Here is a 19,395-nt window from a genome sequence, read left to right on the forward strand (position 1 = left end):
TTCTTTCTACTTTCTTCACTTCTATTTACCCTAACTTTTTCTGGTCTCACTAAAACACAGTAGCTTTATACACTTACCTGTCATCATCATAAATGGCAATTGAATGAAGCAATCATTGCTTCCATCGACAGAGCTGCTTGGTGGGAATCCGAAGGCTGCCATTAGCCTCTGGGATGAGGCTCAGCAGCCCCTGGAGGCCTGGGCCTCCCGGTGGACCCCACTTTTCTACAGACTTGAGCACACACATGCCCTCTCTCCCTCTTACATCTTCCTGTACAAATTGTTTCTCATTTCAATCAAAGTGATTCCCCAAAGAGTGAAACTGATTTTTAATTATTGAGGGGGTTGAAAATGAGGCAGAGGTCATATTTGAATATCAAAGTATCCATACCTGTGAGTCAGAAGCTGAATCGATCTCAACGTGTGATCCCTATGCCGGAGCAGCATGTGGTCCCTTAGCCTAATTTACTACTTCTGGGTACTGCACCCTCAGAGCGTAAGAGATAAAACGATGTGGAAAAAAATACCATCACCTCACTCTAACATTACTTGATATCATGTATAACTCAAAGTATTTCAGGAAAATCTTTGATCTGGTCCAAGGGGGATCAATTGCAGTGGAATGCTGAGATGTTCCTGGAGTGTAGCTCATGTATTTCTTCAGGAAGAACAATATTTACCTATGGCAGAGGCTGAAAACAGACCACTTTTTATTTAGACTATCACTTCTTAGAAGACTTTGCAGACACTCAAATAACCCCTACAGTCAGAGTAACTTCATGTTTTCAGTAAGGTTTTCCAATGCTCCATTTATTTTCTAGTGTTTGTTTCTCCTAACTACAAAACCACTGTGACCACGGTCTGCAGAAGGGTTGATCTGCGATGGCAGGTTGGACTGTCACAGTGGTCTACACAGACAGGGGGCTTAACTCTGGAGTCCAAGATCAAATGGTGGAGCTTTGGTTTCCCTGAGCCCCTTGCTTGGTCCACAGGTGGCCATGGCCCTCTGTGTCCTCTTGTGGTGTCTTTGAATGTCTGTGCTCTGATCTCCTTTCCCATTAGGACGCCAGTCACACTGGGCCAGGTCACCCTAACAACCCCGGCTGAACTACTCCTTTGAAGGCCCTGTCTCCCGTTACGACACGTTCCGAGGTCAGCACTCGAGGTGATCGGGACACATAACACACCGCATAATTTTAACCCCTGAAGTTTGGCCTCAGGTCACTCCCCAGTGGTCTCTCCAGGTGTGATCACTGCAGTTTTTCAAACCTTCAGACTGTTTCATGAGACCCCTGGATACTGTCCACGCTCACCTTCACTGTCCTCTCCTGAACTCGGCTCCCATTTTGCACATTCCATTGGTATTGTGTCCTAAGAACAGTCCAATTTTCTAAAGAAATGGTCTAATTTTTGTCACTTTTGCCCTGTTCCTAACAAGCGTTTATCTCATAGGAAGTGAGTAAATCTTTGGATGAGGAGAGATGTTCTCATAACACGCTGTTGTACTGCTTAGGGTTCAGGTTCTGACTTAGGGTCCACCTGTGGTTAATCATGACCCTCAAGCCTTGTCCTGCTTTGCCAGCACATAGACACTCATTTCTCCTTGAGCAGACGCTTGCCTCTAATGACTGAGCAAAGCTTTCATACTCACTGTCCAGCATTATGAAATTCTAAGTGATGGATTCCCAAGTTTGAGGGTAGAGCCGTCGGTTCTCACCTGATAATCATTTGGTGTTGCTGAATACTTGGGGATTCATTTTCTGTTTTTTCCAGTGAAAGTAACTTTAAATGATCACTTTGAAATCCTTTGTGCTAAAAGGTTACTTTTCTGATCTACATATGGAAAAATGCAGTAAATGAATTTTTTCTGGGTGACAGCCATGTTCTTTCCCTAGCCCCTTATCACTTGACAAGAGCCGACACAGGTACTGCCTCTCTAGACCTTCCAAATATTGGTGCCAGACCTGGCTCCAATGCAGATTACCTGTGAAGCCTAAATTTTAAAAATGTAAAACCCAGGGACTTTGTGAATCAGAATCTCTTAGGGTAGAGAGCTTGTTTGAGAAGTTGAACAGTTACTTGTTATGGAGTCAGAGCTGAGAAATTGGCCTAATAAAGAAATGGTCCTTAAACATAGCTGCACATACGAATTGCCTGGGGAGGCTTAAACATGCTGCTTGGGTTTTACCCCATGGCCTGGGCAGCAAGGTTTGCAACCTTCCCAGGTGATCCACTCCTGCCACAGAAAGGATACAGTGACGAGGAATTAGAAGGGAATTACTAGTTAGAAGAAAAATGAATCATTTGAATGCTAAAAACATAACATTAGAATCAAGTCTGAACATCCTATGGTTGTTAAAAGGGGTTTAGTGCAAATTGCCAGAGACTGTAACACATGGGCACAGATTTTGTCATGGTCTGAGTCTGACATTTTAGCTCCCTTGTAATCCCCTGGAAGATTTACTGTTATACAGACTGCTGGACCCATGTGCAGAGTTTCTGATTTAGTAGATTTGGGTTGGGTCCCAATAATTTATATATTTTTCAAGTTCTAAGGCAAAGCGAAAGTTGCCAGTCCATATTTGGAGAAGCAGTGTTATTGAGCTTCCACATCCATAGACAGACAGACATCCTGTCACGCAGGTGGGGCCGTGCGCTAGGCCTCTTGACTAAATAATTAAGGGATCTTCAACCCAAGGCACATGTGCCTGTCTTTCCACTGAGTCCTGTGTTCCCTCCAAAGCCAGGAGGTACAACAGAATCAGACAACGTCTATTGAACCCCTTACAATAATGTTTCGATTCTCTGAAACACAATAAATGTAGTAAATGAAGAAGGTACATATTTAATTTCCAGTTATCATATCATGCTCACTAGAATATCTGCAGACTTTTCTCATCCCTAGTTGTAATGAATGCTTAACATTATTTTCAAGTGGTTGAAGATAAAATTTTTCTTTTTAGTTTTCATCATAATGTTTTAGGTTTTTTCAATTTTGTGACTGAGAACTATCAGCTTCCATCCTACATCCGACCATGGGTCTCTACATGACATGTACCTTGGAGACTTGAAGTAGAAAAACCATTTAGGGTGCCTACTTTCTTCATTCCCCACCTTAGCCACGCCAGGGAATACCTCTTAAGGCCTCTCCTACAATAATGGGGTATATTTCCTTAGATCCCCCCAAATACATTTCATGGGAATTTGCAAACTAGAAACCTACGAGCTCTAAACCTCCTGCCACTGTGCATTGTCACCAACTGAGGCAGTTGACCCAGTCGACCCGCGAGCCATGAACTGTCCCACTCCTTGACTGTCCCCTCGAGCAGGCGGGGACATGTGACTCTCTGGAGTGTCCCTCGGAGGTCCGCAGCAGGTGTCAGACATGACTCCTTCCTGAGTCTCCTCCCTCCTCCTGCAATGTCACCTTGTGGGTGTGCCCACTTTCCCCTGGACACCGCTCTTCTCCGGTCATCTTTGTCCTCTTTGGGCCCCTGAGCCCAGGCCCCGGCCACGGCTCGCCACCCAGTCCGCTCTCCAGGCCCGGGTCACGGCTCGCCACCCAGCCGGCTCTCTCAGCTTCCGTCCCCTCTGCATCCTGAGCGCTGCTGCAGCCACACTCCTGACCACTCGTCACGCCGCCTTTCTGCTCGGTGACCCTGCTGACAGGACAGAGCGCTGCGCAGTTTGACATCCCCACACAGAGTCAGCCCCCTCGAGTGCGGTGACCAGTGTCTATTCAAATCACCTGCGTCTCACAACCGAACACCAACAAGGGGCATCCTTCTCTCTCATGCTAAAATGGCAGGGCCGCATTTCCTCCCTGGAGGTCACAAAGTGCCCTTCCTTGCTGACCACAGGCCCTGCAGCTCTGTTGTTGCTGTTCCTGTTTTGGTCCCGGGGACTGAACCCTGCAGCGCTTAACCACGGGACTGCACCCCCAGCGCTTTTTATATTTTATGTTGGGACAGGGCCTCGCTAAGTTGCTTAGGTCCTCGCTAGTTTGAAGAGGCTGGCTTTGAACCTGCGATTCTCCTGCCTCAGCCTCCCAAGTAAAGGGCATGGTAGTTTGAGAATGAAACAGAAATGTGGTGGGTTGCTTACCTGGCGGCTGGCCAGTGAGCGTCCTCCTCCTGCCTCCCTCCAGTGTATTCATATAAACAGCCAAATCTTATTCAATACAGATGATTTGGTCTTCTTTTTCAAAGCCCTGGGCCATATAGTCTTTTCCCTATTAAAATGTGGCCAGAAATTTCTATCCATCATTTACATGGAAACAAATGTTTTTAACCATATTATATATCATGACTTTAATTATTATCCCTAATTTTCTGATATGACATGGTGACATTATCTTAAGAGTTGTAAAACTACAGAATAAGTCTAAAACTTATTCAAATTAACTTTGATTTAAAAATACATAGTACTCAAACCATAATGAAGACAATAGTCAATACTGCAAACAAATAAAGGTATTGAAAAAGACAAACCACAAAAAAGGTAAAATTCACATTGTTGCTCTGGACCCTAAATATACACAAACAAATATATACTTAGATGAACAGAATCCGCTCTACTTGACAGAGGGTTGATACACATATTTCCCTCTGTAGCAGGTTTTTTCCATCATAATTTTACGTCTAAATTGTTCACATGTGCTGCCAATACATGATTGCAATTATAATTTAAAAATAAAGGCAATTCTGTTTCTCCCCTTTTCTGAGCAAGATAATTATATTTCTTTGGAATATAAATTGCCACCATTTTTAGAGTTAGAAATTCTTCAAAGAACAATTAAGTCTTTTCTGAAACATGAAATAGAAGATAGTTCTAGAGAAGATTACAGCGTTTCAATTCAGTGCTTCCAATGAGAATTTAAAAATTGGCTTAACTGTTGCCTAAGGTCAATACCTCAGATTCTAAGATGTCAAGCTGTATATTTTGAATGAGCTTAAATATATTCACCACCTACACAATCCTTGTAAGCTCTAAAGTTATTCAAGTGAATCAACTGTTATTTTCTATATATAATCAAAAATAGGGACAATCACATGGCTTTAATATTAAACACAACATACTTTTAAATAAAACCTTAAAACATTTCTCCATCATCTTGCCCTTCACAGAAGGGATGAAAAAAAAAAAAAAAAGAAAGAAAATTATTCAAGTTCTTTAAAAGGAAGAATAAAAAAATCCTGCATTTCTAAATAACTGATTCAAAATGATTAGTTCCAGTGTAGAATTTTTGGAGAATTTCATTTTGCACTTGAACTTAGCTGCTCCCTTCCCTGCCTACGCCCACAGTACTTTGGCGATGTCATAGCTGTTCTGTGCCCTTAGCTACTTGTGAGTACTGCATTATTGAAAGTTGCACTGCAGAAAAATCTATAGACCCCAGCAGTGGCAGCCTCTGGTCACCAGAGGAACTTCCAAGAACAAGGAAGTCTCTGCTGGGTCCCAGGGAGGACAAGCCTGTTCTACACCCTGGTGAATAGCTCCAAATCCCACAGAGACCCCACTACAGGGGAAGAACACACCACGGACACACCAATGGCATCATATGAAAGCAATAAAATACCCTGATGTCAGAAGAATTCAGATATATGAGGTCCTAAGACCAGGCACCCAACCACTTCACAAGAGTCAGAGAGTGGCATAAATCCCATCCCCCTCCCTACTGTGTGTCTGGAGCAGGTTACTGAAAGCAGAGGGGCACATCACGAAAGCAGGATGAATACTTAAGGCAGCTGAAGTTGAGACCTGCTGAGAAGGTGCCATCACCACAGAAGACACTCAGAAAACAACACTCTCACGTACACAGCGCCTGGAGACCCTCCTCAAGCTTCATGCTGAGGACCGCTCTGGATTGTGGCTGTTTAATTCTCAGAGTCCCAAGGTGTCAGAGCCCTGGGAAGCGGGGCTCTTCCACTTGCTAAGGGTCCCGAAGGGCAGAGGGTCTCTTTGGAGGTTCTCACACTTGAACGCTTTGCTGGCCGCAGTCTTGCACTAAGGAGTCATCATTATTTACACCTTATCATTATTCTTTTATAACCAACTTTTTCAGAGATCTTTGGCTTCCTGTCCATAACCTGGACTTTTCCATCATCAAACTGCTCGAGAAAGTGATTTATTTCTTTTTTTTTTTCTTTTTTATTTTTTTTAAGCCTCAAGCAAATGGCAATCATTCTAAAAACCATCAAGGTATCTTTCCTAGGATAAGAAATTATCCTCCCCACTTTGTAGATGAAGCAATTGAGATCAAGCAAGCTAAAACTAAGTAAAAGTGAACAAAAGAAAAATAAAAAAGGAAACAGTGAGGAGAAACTAGAAACTGAGAAAAAAATGTCCTCAAACCTGTTGTGGGACAGAACTTTTGGCAAGATAGAATTCAGAGCCCTTCCTTAAAAGTAACTAGAGTTCATATTGAAAAACTTCATCCATGTTCTAATAGATCTTCATGATGCATTAAAGATTTTTTGTGGGGGAAGATACGCTCAGCTGACCATCTGTATTAGTCAGGGTTCTCTAGAGGAAACAGAATCAACAGGAAGTGTAATTAGAAAAGAGGATTTATTAGGTTGGCTTTCACAACCAGAAGCTGGATAGTCCACAGTGGCCGTCTGCAGTTGGAGAGCTGGAAGAACCAGCGGCTGTGCAGTCCAAGACACAGAAGCCCCAGAACAAGAAAGATCAACAGTGCCACCCTAGTCCAAGACCAAGGCTTCTGGAAACTACCTGGAGAACTACTGGCAGAGCCCACTTTGGACGACCAAAGCAGTGATCAAGAACCTGTTTGAGAAGAGCTGAGCTGCATCTGCATCTGCTTCCTTGGTCTTCCAGCTTTTTTTTTCTTTTTTTATTTATTGTAAACAAATGGGATACATGTTGTTTGTCTGTTTGTACGTGGGTTAAAGGCATACCATTTGTATAATCATAAATTTACATATGATAATGTTGTTTGATTCATTCTATTATTTTTTCCCTTCCCCCCCCACCCTTCTTTTCCCTCTAAACAGTCCTTTCTTCCTCCATTCTTGTCCCCCTCCCTAACTCTAACCCTAACCCTAACCCTAACACTAACTCCCCCCACCCTCCCCCTTATGTGTCATCATCCACTTATCAGTGAGATCATTCGTCCTTTAATTTTTTGAGATTGCCTTATCTCACTTAGCATGATGGTCTCCAATTTCATCCATTTGCCTGTAAATGCCATAATTTTATTGTTCTTTATGGCAGAGTAATATTCCATTGTGTATATATACCACAGCTTCTTTATCCACTCATCAATTGAAGGACATCTAGGTTGGTTCCACAATCTGGCTATTGTGAATTGAGCAGCTATGAACATTGATGTGGCTGTGTCTCTGTAGTATGCTGATTTTAAGTCCTTTGGGTATAGGCCAAGGAGTGGGATAGCTGGGTCAAATGGTGGTTCCATTGCAAGCTTTCTGAGGAATCTCCATACTGCTTTCCAGAGTGACTGCACTAATTTGCAACCAAACCAGCAATGTATGAGTGTACCTTTCTCCCCACATCCTCGCCAACACCTGTTGCTTGTATTTTTGATAATCGGTCTTCCAGCTTTTATTCCATCCTATTTGGCGGTGCTACCCACACTTAGGGAGGGACTCCACTTCAGTTCCTATCCCACATGCCAATCATTCCTAGACACGCCCTCATGGACACACCCAGAGGCCTCTTAATCACGGGCAGCTCTTAATCCAGTGGAGTTGACAATTCAGATGAACCCTTACACATCAGTTTAGAACTTACCGACATTGTTAATCCACCTGGTGACTTCCCTAATAATCTTTCGCTACTCTTTTTTTATTGTGTGATCCTCACAACACATGCACACATGCACACACACACACACACACACACACACACTAACTTTCTACCAGAAGTGCAGAAGTGGGCATCTTTGAGTTTGGTCAGCAACCCCTTATCCAACAGCATCTTTGAAATAAATGTATGGGCTCATAATCATTCTATCTAAGAAGTCCTTAAATATGTATGTATTTCCCAACTTAATATAGCCATCCTTCCCATATTCCCAAAGATTCTTACTCCTGCTGTTTTCTCATTAATCTTAAAAACTCATAAAGCCCCTGAAAAAAATTGGAAGGGACATTAGGGATATTACTCCAATGCTCTTGATTTAAAACACTTGTATCTTTCCAGTTGCAGATATGGAGATTCCAAGAGAATTCTGAACTGAATATATGTATTTGCAATAAGACATTACTTCTCATTCCGTTGGGGCATGGTTTTTCTGTTTGCAGCTGGTTCATTTTCCTTAGGTATACATTTGTTTGTTTGTTGCCTCGCTCCACCCAAACTCCAGGAAAATTCACAGCAAAGGCTTTAAAAACAAACACACAGCAGAGCAACCCAAGGCTGGAACCAGCAACTCAAGACAGAACACAAGGCAGCCAGTGCTTCTCAAAGGTTGGTCTGTGCCTGAACCCACCAGAAATCTGTGGGGGGCTTGCTAAAACAGAGCCTCTGGACACCACCTCCAAATCTCAGATTGTCTAAGTCCAAGGTGAGGCCAAGGGTCTGTGTCTCCACCAGGACTCCAGGCAATGTTGATGGTATCGGTGAGCACCCCAGAGAACCCAGGAGGTCAACTTCCTCCATGGGGATCTCCTTTGAGAGCCATCACCTTCAAGCCAGACACACCTGGCCCCTCTTCCTCCAAAGTCCTGCTTTCCCCTCACCAGGAAGAGGGTGAACTGAGAGGCTGATAGCCCAGCACGCAGGAGAGGGGTCCATGATGCTGTCGTTGGGAGACAGAAGTGCGGAATGGAAAAGAGGCTAAAAACCTGGGTTGGGAGATGCCGCTGGAGAAGCATGCAGGGTACTTCAGTGGAAAGTTCCAGCTGAGACTCGGGCCCGCCCTGGGACCTGTATCTGCCTCTCCATCTCCAGCACTCTCCTGTACGCATCGGACTGTATCAGCTTCAACGTGAAAAAAGAAAAAAGTGGCTGAACATTCTTCAAGACCCTTTTCAGAAAGGCAAGATACTTCTCCCTGAGCTTCTGCAAAATGTTCCAGTGGGGAGAGGGTGAGGGGAGAGAGAGCCACGCTTGGGCCCCAAATTGTCCTTGGTGGTCCTGACATTCAGAATTCCCTGGCCCTGTCTCAGTGGCTGTTCGACAGAGGGAGGGGGGGGGGAAAGGAAGAAAGTGATTGCGAGGCTGACCCCTCCTCCCCTGTGGTAGTCGGGAGAAAACCAGCTTTAACCAGGACCAGCCTCCTGAAGTGCCCACCTCCTGACAGAAACATGGACTGGAGAGCAAGCCTTACCACAGGGGCCTGTGAGAGGCACTGGGGTCTCAATCACACTCAACCCCACCCGCCCTTTTCCTTTCCTATAAGGAAAGGTTTAAGAAGGGGCAAGTTCTGTTTATCAAAACTGTTCTCTCAAAAGTTCTTTAACAGAGTTCCTCTGAATGACAAATTTAACCTGTACTAACATGCCCCTCCATCTTCCCCATCCGCTCCCCTGCCTTCTAGCGCCCTTGGACTTGGTCTAATCTGTGTTCCCAGACTCACTTAGCTGACACTGGCATCACACGGGGGAGACTGAAATCTAACAAGGCCAGGAGTCCACCCTGGACCTCACCATCAGAACTGGAAGGCTGTGGTCTGAAGCTAGAATTTCAAAAGTCCCTAGGTGATTATGATGCACACCCTAAGGATAAAAAGAAAAAAAGTTTAATCATATAACCAATTTCATCTCTGTAAGACGGAGCTGTGTTTTAATTTGGATAATGAACAGATATCTAAACCACAGGCTGATTAAGGCAGCAGGAAAACGGCATGAGGCCTGTGTGTGCAGAGAAAGAAAGAGAAATAGCCCCGGAGGTGGGAGAACGTGCCAGAACAGTGGCGGCCATCAAAGACCAGAGTATTCTGGCAGGAAGCCTTTGGTTTTACTAAATCGCTACCCAAAGGCACTAAAAGTTTCAATCAGTTACGATCTTTGGATGAGTGTGAAGACAAAAATCTCAGTTTACCCAAATTGGCTGTATTTCCAAAGCCCAGCTCTGAATCTGCAGTAGGGTGAGGGGGAGATTGAAGATGGATGCCTGAAAGTTCTCTTAGCTCCATTGTCTGTCCTTCTTATAGGAGACAGCTTATGTGACTCAAAATCTAACCACTCCAAGTTGTGACTTCTTTATAACCCAGAGGCAGCTGGGTTATAAGTCAAAGGCATTGTCTCTGGGAGCCTACCCAGAGGAGGGGGTGATGGCCACCACACAAGACTAGGTTTTGTACCATGACTGAGAGAGCTCTGGTGGGTGTCTCCCAGAGGAGAACGAGATGCATGGATGGTTATCTGATGGCTTGTCCCTCTTACATTGTAAACAAAATGCAAATTTGAAACACTTGGTGATCATCTAAGAAGCAACCCTTTCTTTTCTATAGCAATTGTGTGTGTGTGTGTGTGTGTGTGTGTGTGTGTGTGTGTGTGTTTGGTCTCATTTAACTAGTTGACTCAGAGTCCCTGGAAAGGTTCTAGAAATGGACTCCTACAGTGAGCACATAATGCTTAAGTAGTTTTATTAATCCTGTACAAGCTCTTTATCCATGGAGTTTGCTTTGTATTTTCAGCTCTTTAGGTGGGGTAAAATCTCCTCTCCATTTCTGATATTCTGAAATGTGTCTGTGTTTTCCTTCAACAAGCATCTTTTTTTTTTTTTTTTTTTCCTTCCTTTCCCACAGAGAACCGGTGACTGAAAAGGCCAGAATTATTTTCAAGGTAAAATCCCTGTGCTTAGTTATGACTCTCAGAAGCCACTTGGTGTCTTCATGTAAACAAGCCTCTTCCATAACATTGGACCACCTAGGTTTCCCTTTGTATAAATAAAAAATCGTATAAATAAAATCAAGTTCCATGCCATCAAATATAAATGCCAAGCAAAGTTCCTCTTCTGGCAGCCCAAGTTTCATTCCTCATAATCCCACATCCAAGAGGTCCTTCCTCTCGTTTCTACAATGGCCAGACCATTTGCTGGCTCGTTACACCTCATGACTTCACTCATGCATCTTCCAAGCTGAAGTCTTTAGGATGATGAACTTCTGCGGTGGCAGCCACCAACCCTATCAGGACCACCATGCTGGTCGACCACAGAACAGCACCTCATCAAACCTGCTTGTTCCAGGAAATGGCCGGGCACAGAAACACCACTGCCCCTAACTTAGCCTTGGTCCCTGAACTGCCTGCTTGTTCTCACTGGGTCAACCGGAGACTGTCAAATGTAGTCTAATTGGGAGGATCCAGGTTCCAGAAGAATCCCCACCATGAGAGAATGATTCCCAGTCAGGCTCTGAGCATCTCCTCTTGCTACTAGAACTGATTTTCCTTGCTAATACCTTTGAACTCTTCTGGCACAAAAGTAAGAGCTGATAGGTCCCCATGACAAATTTTATGAATAAATTGCTCTTGGAAATTGTGTCTCAGACTTAGTTTTGTCTTTGGCAATAGCCATTTAAGCCCTATGAATGTTCCAGAAGCAGCCTGGGTCCCACCTCTCTCTGGCTCCCCACCAATTACCCCCTTCACATGCATTTCCCTCCTTTCTCCCTCTGAATTCATTCCCTCTCAGGCCCACAGGGAGATGGTGAGTCATGCACCCTGATCTTGTGTCCATGGTCAACCTCAGTCCAAAATACTACCTGAGAAATTGCAGAAATAAACAACTTGTTAGGCTTTAACTATTTTTATAGTATATTTTTATAAAGGTTTACCATTAGTTGTTGCTAATCTCTTATGGTGATTAACTTATAAATTAAATTTTATCATAGGAGAAATGTGGGGTATATAGGGCTGGGTACCCTCCAAGGTTACAGCACTCACTAGGGCTCCTGGAGCGTACTCTCCAAGCTTAAAGAGCAACAATGTAATAGGAAGAAACCAAAAGGAGGAAAACTACATCTCTCGTTTTTTTCTACCTGTCTTACTAATTTTCCTCTCTCCTCCCTTCTTCTCTCACTTCCTCTTTCCTTTAAAAATCCTATGTGTCTAAAACTGAACCTGAGTATAAGTCCAAAATGTGCCTCAACAAATCTCTTTAGAACGTATGTACTCATCTCTCAGGCAATGAGAATAAAATAGGCCAAATCACTGTCAGGAGACTTAATATCCCTGTGACGTCATTAAAAGGAGAAACTCCAACACACCAAAAACATTTGCAAATGTTGATAAATTAAAAAAAAAAAAAAACTTAAAAATGCTAAGAGACATTGTTAAACAATGTTTCCATGCACCCTACTAGTCCATCTTTATCCTCAGCCTTTGAGTACTATTCATAATGCAGCATATATAGCAAATTCAAATATATAGTAAATATATTTGAATGAACACATGTATGAACTGATTGAATGAAGGGATATCCCTAGAGTGTTTCTATGTGACAAAGAGTCCTCTATACAAGAGAGCAGAGAAACTGGGGAGCAGGACTAAAGAGTTGAAATAGAGCAAGGAATGAGGCCCTTATTCTACAGTGCCACAGATCCTTGCTTCTGCCTGTTTAGATGCCACTGTAGTTAAAGCTGGTCAGCTGCCAAGGAGGCAACTGGATTCTATTGCTCAGCAATAGTTCTGTAAATAATAAAATGCATCTAGTGTCCCACAAAAAACAATTTTGTTCACTTACATTACTAAGAACCCTGAGGACAGAGGAGATAAAATTCCAATAAGAAATTATTAATATGAAAAATATAGTTACAACATCTCAAATTTATGCCCCATCTGGATTGTTAATTTCAAAACAGACATACTCTACATATTTATAAGCTATGATGTTAACTTCATATAATAGTAGGCACACAGTAGGGACTGAAACAGAGGCTTAGTAAATCTGCTTGAATGAAGTGAAATAGTTCATTTCTGTTTAGTGATTGTTTCTCAAACTCTTGAATGGGGGTTAGATTATCTTCTTTGCTATTACTTTCCAAAACAATTTACCTTCCTTTCACTGTTCTATTTTTATTTTTTATTTTTTTGGACTCGTTCTAACCTGTCTAGTATCACTGTATTTTTAGAGTGGTAGTGTGGACGTTGATTCTGTGTTAACCTGTTGGCTGGATCACGGTGCTCAGATATGTGGTCAATTATTCTGGATGGCTCTGTGAGTATGTTTTGGGATAACACTGAGGTTAAGTTGCAGACTTTTGAGTGAAGCCAGCTGCCCTCTGACCTGGTCTGAACGTGGTGTACCCCTGAAGGTCACACGTTGATGCCTAGTCACCAATGTGAAGACATTGGAGGTGGGGCTTTGTGAGCTGATGGGGTCTCCAGGGCAGAATCACCGTGAATGGCATGGTGCCCAGAGAGCTGCCTCCTCTCTCTTGTCATGTGCCTCTGAACAAAAAGACTAAGAGAAAGCCTTCCTGTTCATCAAGCAGGAAGCCGGCCCAAACCAGACACAGAATCTGCTGGACCCCAGCCTCCAGTGCTGTGAATGACCAATTTCTGCTCTTTGCTCTAGCTCCCTAAGGACGTCTGCACAACACGACAGGGCCATGACGCTCATCCCATCAGCTGAGGCCTAAGTAGAGCAGCAGCCCAAACTCAGGAGACCTCACCTCTCCCACCTTCTGATTTGCAGCATCCTTTCTTCCCTGGGTCTCCAACAGGCCGGCCCACCCTGCTGCACATTTTGAAGGAGCATCCTTCATAATCACATGAGCCGATTCCTTAAAATAAATCTCACCTACATAATTTCATAGACAGCTGCCTGGTGGATTCTGGGATTTGGTGAATTCTGACTAACACAATGATAAAAATGTGAAGATACGAACTGAACTAGCTGTATGTTGTTCCAACATGAGGTTCCGTTGGAGATCTGGATCAGAGAACACCACCACCAACGGGCTCCTCTCCAGCACCACCTCCGGTTGGCTGGCGATGCTCCTGGGCAGACCTGCATGAGAGATCTGCTGAGGCCAGGGCGGGGCTTAGGTGGCACTGCCAAGGGCAGGGGGCGCGGAGGGGGTCACAGGCCTGATTATGTGCCTTCCCCCAGAGGTGACTCCCTCCATGCCGCCTGAGGAAAGTTGTTTTACACAATGTCTTCTCTCAGATCCACCCTGAAAAGTTTCCCCGGAAAACAGATGTTTTCTTCTCATTCAATAGGAGTATTCATGTAATTTTATTTCAAAAATGAGAATCAAGAATCTTTTGAGGGTCAGCAAGGGGAAAGAAGAGCAAAGTAATTCATCATTTTAAACACACACACACACACACAAAATTAATTTTAAAGTTGAATGCTAAGTGAAACAAGCCAAACCCAAAAAACCAAAGGCTGAATGTTTTCTCTGATATGCGGATGCTAATTCACAATGGTGGTGGGGCAAGGGAAGAATAGAGTTACTTTATTTAGGTAGAAGGGAATGAATGGAGGGAGCGGGTAGGGGGAAGGAATGATAGTGGAGTGAAACAAACTTTTTTATCTTATGTACATGTATGACTGCATGACCTATGTGATCCTGCAATATGTATAATCAGAAAAGTGAGAGATTATATTCTATTTATATATGATCTATCAAAATGTATAAATGCATTCTACTTTCATGCACAACTAATTAGAACAAATAAAATAAAATATTTTGAGGCCTCTTAGGTATTTTAGGAAATTGCAAGATTAAACCTCTGGAGGGAGAAAACATTTCCTTTGTTTCCCTTAAATTCTTCTGATAATTTCATTTACAATGCCTTTTTGTGGCCATATAAGGGCTTTCCTACATGGTATTGTTTGTCCAGCCTAATTTTCTTGCATAATTTCCTTTGGTTGGATGCACGTAGCTCATTAAAATGAGCACCACCAAAAATTTAAGAAGGAAGTATCTCCATATGAGAAAGCCTAAGAACTAGCTACCTCTTTGACTTATTTTAAAAATAACAACTTTAAAACAATATGGGAAGTGGATGTGATTCCTTGAGTTGATCACTCTGATACCATGAAATGAAAACCTCTCTTCATTTATGTCTTAGTTCTTGGAAGTTTTTTTCTGATTATAATATCAGATACCTGTTTGTTAAGTATATTATTTTTCCCTCTAAACTGTAAGTTTCTGGTGAACCAACACTTCACTTTTCTTGTTTGTTGGTATGTCATCAAGACTTAGATCAGTTCTGGAAATTAAAGCAACATTTATCAAATGAATAGTGGAATAGACTGCTTTGTACTGTAATTGTGCCAGTTAGCTTTCTGTAACTATGACAAAATACCTGAGATAGACAACTTATCAAGAGGAAAGGTTTATTTTGGCTCAAATTTCAGAGGTTTCAGTCCATGTTTACTTAATCCCATTGCATTTGGGCCTATAGTGAGGCAGTGCATCATGGTAGAGAGCCTGTGGTAGAGCAAGATGCTCATCTCATGTCATCTTGGAAGCAGACACTGGAAGGGGCCAGAGCCTCAATATCCCCTCAAGGACATACCTCCAATGACTTCCTACACTAGAACCCACCTCTTAAAAGTTCCACCACTTACAAAAAAGGTCAGAGGCTGGGGAACAAGATCCATACTTGGGCCTCTGGGGGACACTTATAAAAAGTCAGAGTAACATTTAATCACCTGTTTAAAAAAGACAAATATCAGGACAGCTGAGACTGATAAGACTGCTGGAAACAAAAGGTAGCATTTGTAAGTTATCTGTTTTGGCATCTACTCATTGCACACGAACATTTTCACTTTTTTTTTTTTTTTTTTTTTGTATTGGGCTAATGTTTATCAATTGAACTCTGATCTCCCAGTGGGAACTGATAAAGTTGAAAAGTGGAGAAGGGCCTGTTTTTTTCTTAATCGTCCTGATCATGTGGGGACAGGTGAGGGATCCTGTGTACATTGCTCTGCTTATTGTAAACTTCGAACAGGACCTGGCAGACCCAGGATGATATATAAAGATCAAGAGTGGAAAGATACAGTGAATTTAGTTGAGAACACGTGTTGCCAATCCTAATAGTAGGAGATAAAGTTGGAAATAAGGATTGGGGTTAAAGAATGAAGGGTCTTTGGAGAGGATGGTGGCTAAGAAATTCAGATTTATCAAGTCAAACTAAAGTCCTTGCCCCCACCCAAGCAGAATGAATGATAAATAGAGGACAGCTTACGCACAGGAGAGTTGTTCACAGAAATATATCCACCTGTGTCTTCAGCAATAAGACTTATCTATATATTTTGCAGAAAATAACATAATTATAAATTGTTATTTCAGTCTGCTCTTAGTGACAACTAGAAAATAACACTGTTAAATTTATTTTAAAATTAAAAATAAAACCACTGTATTTATGGCCTGGCCCTTGCAGCATGAAAGGCCTTCTAATATTCTTACAAGATGATATGTTCAACAGATAGTAAAGATTTGAAGCAAATACATTAATATTTTGGCACTGATTTATACACTAGTCAGTGAGATTCATCTAACAATATCTTTATGTACAAATTTTGCATCAGCCAGCAACTGCCAGGTTCACTGCCTGACATCACAAGATAAGCAATAGACTCCTGCAGCCGCCAAACAGATGTAATGAAGTTCAGTCACAGGTGAGCTCCTTAGGTACTCACCCACTGTTCACTACTGCTTTTCCTATGATCACAAAATGCTAGATGACCTAAAATCTCCAGATGTTAAGAAGCATCAAATTACAAAGAGAAAGTCAGGTGGGATGATTAGGAATGATGGGTGCATAGGAGGCCAGAGTGTAAGTCTGGGCAAACCTGCCCTTCACAGAGAAGTGGAAGAACAGAGGAGCAGACCAGAAAAGAGTTGTAACTTGCTTTGTTAAAAAAGGGAATATAGAGCAGGGAATAAACTTTATGTTTACAATGTTTATGGATTCATCATAAAATATAAAATGTACTTCAATGACGGGGTGGCCAGTACCCCCACAGAGTAGGTTCCTGCTAGGAGAGGTGAGCTACCTGGGAAGATAAAAAATCTGAAATAATCAGTAAGAAAGAGAGACAAAGGCAGATGTTAAATTTAAGAAGTGGGGTACCTGATGGGTCTTCCAACCCTGATAGGAACTGGATCTACATGAACAAAAAAGGCCCCAATTATTTGTTTAAGGGGAACTAGATAAAAGGCCAGGATAAGGCTTCAGTGTGGGAGGATCTTGTTTTGGTGCTTGGCAGTTTACACCCATCTCCAGGAGGCTGTGTTCCATCCTAAGGCTGTGAGCTCAGGAAGGGTGCCAGCATGATCTGGGCTTTCTGGAAGCGGGGGATTCCGCCCAGGAGTTCCCAGAAAAGCAGCTTCCCTGCCTTATGTTGGCTCAAACAAACCCATAATTTATACACAGCTTCCGACACTTCAACATGTTGTGCTTATGAAGACAGAATATATCATATTTCAGGAAAAATGTCTGCAAGAGTTTCATCAAAATTGATTAAAGTTTTGCTTTTAGAGGGTACAATCCTCAGTTACCTAGGACTATTAATCCTGGGTAAAGTGACATGAATAATTAATGTGTGCATCCCATCACATCTAGGGGTCTATACTAATATCACACGTGGCCCTTTTTCTAAAAAAGTGTTTGCTTGACAATTTTCAAATTAGAACATAATTATATGGGAAAAGATGACCCCTTGTCCAGTGCCTGTGCATACCACTCGATGGATTGGCTGCCTTCGAGATGTTAGGTTTAATCCTCGTTGAGCCTAGTAGATGAGGATTATTATCTTTATTTGAAAGAAAAGAAAAACAGTAGTTTGGAAAGTAATTCAACCCATGAAAAGTGAAGCAGCTGGGACTTTGTTTAGAGTCTCTGTTCTCACGTTATGATTATATTAATAAGGAGTGTCAACAGTGTAGATGCAGAAATGGGAGTTCAAAAGACGAATGGGTAGATCAATGACAGCAACCGATAAGTGACTGACACAAAAGAATAGCAAGGCTAAGGAAGAACTGTGGTCATTTTGTGTTCTCAGGAACAGTGGAGCAGACAAAACAGGATGGTCAGATCCACCAGCTGAGAGAGCATCACATCCAGTGTTCCTAGTTTAGAGAATTCTGGTGAAATGAAGATGGAGGATATTAAGAGTCAATTAAGAACTAATACGTAGAAGGATTTGAAAACTGTATTTGACCCACAGGGGCTAAAGAAACCATTGGGGTATTAGGATGAATAATGATCGAAAGGTTAGTCTTCAGAAAATTGGTAATAGAGTACAAAATGACATGGAAAGAAGGAGAGCTAAAAACATACTCACCAAATGGAGATCTGACTTCCTGTTATGGTACCACAGATCTTGAATGAAAATAAAAATCAACCCAAGAAATCCATGATGGAACTTCTAGAACTTGATGCATGTGAAGAAAAAGGAGGTATAGTATTTACTTCAGAATTATGGGCACTTAGAATAAAGGGATGATATTGTTCTTAAGATGGACCAGACTTGTCAAGAGGAATGTACGCCTGTGGAATGACCATCATGTTGCTACAGATCTGAGCATTCGTTAGTAAACTTGTGCCATTTAGAGACAATAATCTAGTAATACACATTTTGAATGATGAAAATAAAGATGTTAGGTAGGACAAAAGATGTAGGGCATTGATAAAGTTGATTGCAGGGAGCAGACAGTAAATGAAAGCAAACATTCATGAAGCAATTAAAGCCAGAAAAATAATAAACTGGAATCAAGAGAAGGATGGTTGGCGGTTTTGCATGGTAAGAAGACATAAAAGTAAACACATGGGAACTGAGTATTTATACAAGTCTGTTTTGCTTTATTGAGATGTTTGAATAATTAGAGATGAGATTAGGCTTGCCAGATTTAGCAAATAAAAACACAAGACACCAAGTCAAATTTGAATTGCACAGGGCATATTTATACTAAAACATTATTTATGGTTTATTTGAAATTCAAATTTAACTGAGAATCCTGTATTTTATTTGGAAATTCTAAATCATATTCACCGAGATTTCATGTCTCATGGTTGTATTCACATTGGAAAGAAAAGTTGCAAAAGCAGGTCAACAAAAACAGTCGAGAAACAGGCATAAGATAAAAATGCAAACAAGTTTCTGTGCCATCAGTGGAACTTGTACCTAGGCTGGAGGGGAGATCTCGCTACTCTGACACAAGCAGCTCACTGAAGAAAAACCCAGGACGCCAACAAAGAGAGTTGTGTTGTCCTCGCCCTGAAAGATGGAGAAATCTGCCTCCCAGACAAAAGTGAACTCTGCTTCATGGCCAGCTTGATTCATCATTGTACCTTGAAGCAACTCCTGGCCCCAACTATTCCGTAAAATCTCACTTGATGATCTGCAGGCAACAAAGCTGCTCTGTTGGGAAGGGATGGGCCCTGCGTCTGCATGACCAGTTTATTTGACCATAAAAATGAACGCTGAGCCTTTAGTTTTGCAAAATTA

The 19,395-nt window shown here is 42.2% G+C and overlaps 1 protein-coding gene across 2 annotated transcripts in view; it reads right to left on the reverse strand.

The window, feature by feature from the left end:
- The window catches only part of CNTNAP2 (contactin associated protein 2), a 2,020,421-nt gene that overhangs the window by 1,054,496 nt on the left and 946,530 nt on the right, over positions 1-19,395 (reverse strand). The gene's annotated exons all lie outside the window — the stretch shown is intronic.

The sequence above is a fragment of the Sciurus vulgaris genome (assembly GCF_902686455.1).
Source record: "Sciurus vulgaris genome assembly, chromosome: 8".
NCBI classification, from domain to species: Eukaryota; Metazoa; Chordata; class Mammalia; order Rodentia; family Sciuridae; genus Sciurus; species Sciurus vulgaris.